The sequence below is a fragment of the Micromys minutus genome (assembly GCF_963924665.1).
Source record: "Micromys minutus genome assembly, chromosome: 9".
Classification (NCBI taxonomy): domain Eukaryota; kingdom Metazoa; phylum Chordata; class Mammalia; order Rodentia; family Muridae; genus Micromys; species Micromys minutus.
The window spans coordinates 56,141,700-56,144,372 of record NC_137978.1 but is presented as its reverse complement, the minus strand read 5'-3'; the positions used below and the strand labels follow the sequence as shown (position 1 = coordinate 56,144,372).

At 46.2% G+C, this 2,673-nt stretch overlaps 1 pseudogene across 1 annotated transcript; it reads right to left on the bottom strand.

Moving 5' to 3' along the window:
• Nucleotides 1-466: 466 nt before the first annotated feature.
• On the bottom strand, nucleotides 467-963 carry LOC308424853 (large ribosomal subunit protein eL20-like; annotated as a pseudogene). The gene has a single exon. The product of its transcript is annotated as a large ribosomal subunit protein eL20-like (transcript).
• Between the last annotated feature and the right edge of the window lie 1,710 nt (nucleotides 964-2,673).

Genomic DNA, 2,673 nt, shown 5'->3' with positions numbered 1-2,673 from the left:
GCTTCAGGAAGCCGTCTCTGCTCTCCGAGTGCTTGATGTGCACATTGATCCCCTTAGCCAGAACCTTGCCCTTAACTCGCTTGTTTACAATGATACCCACGGCATTCTGGGTGGCACTGTAGGCTCTTCCGGTTTTGCCGCGGTAACACTTCCGGGGCATTCCTTTCTGAACAGTGCCCATTCCCTTGATGTCTACAATTTCACCCTTCTTGTAGATTCACATGTATGTGGCCAAAGGAACAACACCATGTTTCCTAAAAGGCTTGGAGAACATATAATGAGTGCTTCTCCTCTTTCCCTCCGTGTTCATCATTTTGGTGAGTTACTGGAAGATGGCTGCCGCGGCCGACCACACCAGCTTTCTTTTCTTGTGTGTGTGTGTGTGTGTGTGTGTGTGTGTGTGTGTGTGTGTGTGTGTGTGTGTGACAGTCTGAAGCTTTTATTCAGTGGGTCTCTGTGTCTAGAATCAGGTGTTGGGCCTCTTGGTGGCGACGTGTAGTTCGTGCTGGTGCTGCAACCCGCGGTGGGGCAGTGGGAATTTGATCTTGGAGTCGTGGAACTGCTCGCCAGCTGCAGCCTCTTCCACCTTCAAGATCTGGACGGAGTGCGCGCGGGCATGGTGACAGGTACCCATGTCCCGGTAGCATCGTGTCACTGCGCCAGCGGTGGTCTGGTTCCCGTACTCCCAGTACGTGTGCGTGCCACTGCGGGAATCATAGCGCAGCCAGATGCCCGTTCTCGACACGCGGGGGTGACTTCTCACACACCTGCCCGCAGTACACGGTTTCCCTGGATGACTTCTTCATCTTTTTCAGCTGTGACACAAAGGACCAGAAGTGGGACTTGGCCACCGCATGGTGAGGTGCAAGGATTCATATTCGGTACAGTGGTGGCAGGTGGCATTTTGGGGTTGGCAAGCAGCGCCCCGCCACCTTGTACCCGAAGTGTTCCCGACACCTTCATGGCACTGCGTGCTCGACCACCGCCACTCACAAAAGGCCACTCCGGCTTTCTTAAAAATCCATCTCTTTCTCTTTTTCTGACATTTTAAGGTTAATTTCATACTCATTTTTTCCCCTGTTAGCATGGTAAGATTATCCATTTTAAATAATCTTCAGTGACTATTCAAGAGATTAAAGTATGCACATGACTTACCAAAGGTTTATATTAACTTATATTAATACCTTCTTTGGACTTGGACAATGAAATAATCTTTAGACTATCCTAGTTTTATTCACCTTGTTCTGATGTCTGAGCTATTTTGTTCTATATTTTATTTCTGCAAATGCTTAAAATGCTGCAGTGCATTACTCTGCTAGCATAGAATAGAATAATGTTTGATATGACTAGCCATAATCTGTATAATCTATGAGCACTGATATGTGTTAATATCCCTGTGTGTACTAGGAGGGTCAGCACTGCTGGTTCCTAATGACACATTACGAAAGAAGGCTGCAGACAGCAAACGTCTACTCTTAGCATTTTGCACACTTCGCACTTGGCATCTTGCTACAAAGAAAACCACTTTCTTCCGTCTTTCCACATTTGTATGGGTTTTGTTTGCTTATGCCTGTACGTGCGTGCCGATTCACCCACGTGTGTCCACTCATCATCCATTCGTGCAGGCTCTGCTGCCTTTGAGCCTAGTGCTTGGTTCCGTATCATGACGTCGCACTGGTGGTGATGTGAAGAAATCTGAGCCCTCTGACTTGGCTGGCAGGAAGGCAAAATTGATGACACTGTTGGAAAGTGGGCCGTTCCCCACAAGACTAAACACAGACTTACCACATGACCCAGAAAGTGCATTCCTCAATACATACCCCAAGGGAAATGGAAATAAATGTCAGCACCAAAAGAAAGGTGCTTACATACATTCATAGCAGCATACACAATAAATAAATGATATCGTGACGTAATGTAATATGAACGAAAGGACAGTCGGTAGATGGAAGAAATCCACAAGTCCAGAATCAGAAAAAAAAATGGAAAAGTAGAAAGGGGTTTATACGAACTGTCTTAGCCAGTGTTCTGTGCTGGGAAGAGATACCGTGACCAAGGCCACTCTTAAAAAGAGCAGCATTTAGTTGGGAGTTTGCTTACAATTTCGGAGGTCTAGTCCATTATCATCATGGCAGAGAGAGACAGAGACACAGAGAAACACACACACACACACACACAGACAACCGACTCCCAGTGACACACCTCCTCCAGCAAGGCCACACCACCTAATCTTTCTGAGCAGTTTACCAACTGGAGGCTAAGTGTGCAACTATCTGAGCCTTTGGGCTCATTCAAGCCACCATGCATACATAGATGTTGTCACTCCTAAAGAAGAATTAGGTGTTTCCACATGCTCCAGGGTGGACAGACTTTGAGAACACTGTGCTGTGTGTAGGAAGCCAAACAAAAGCTAACATATTACAGAATCCTGTTCATGTGAAAAATCCACACCAGGGAAATGGATAGATATGGAAATGTAAGTTCTTTCTGAGGCTTGGAGGGAGATGGGGTAGGGGTGAGACCCGAAACTTGTAGCTTTCTTTCTCTGTATGTGGATATATATATCCACAATGAGGTTTTTGTATGCAAAGATGCACTTGTGTATGCAGGTGAGTGTGTGTGTGTGTGTGTGTGTATGTGTGTGTATGTATGTGTATGTATGTGTGTGAATGT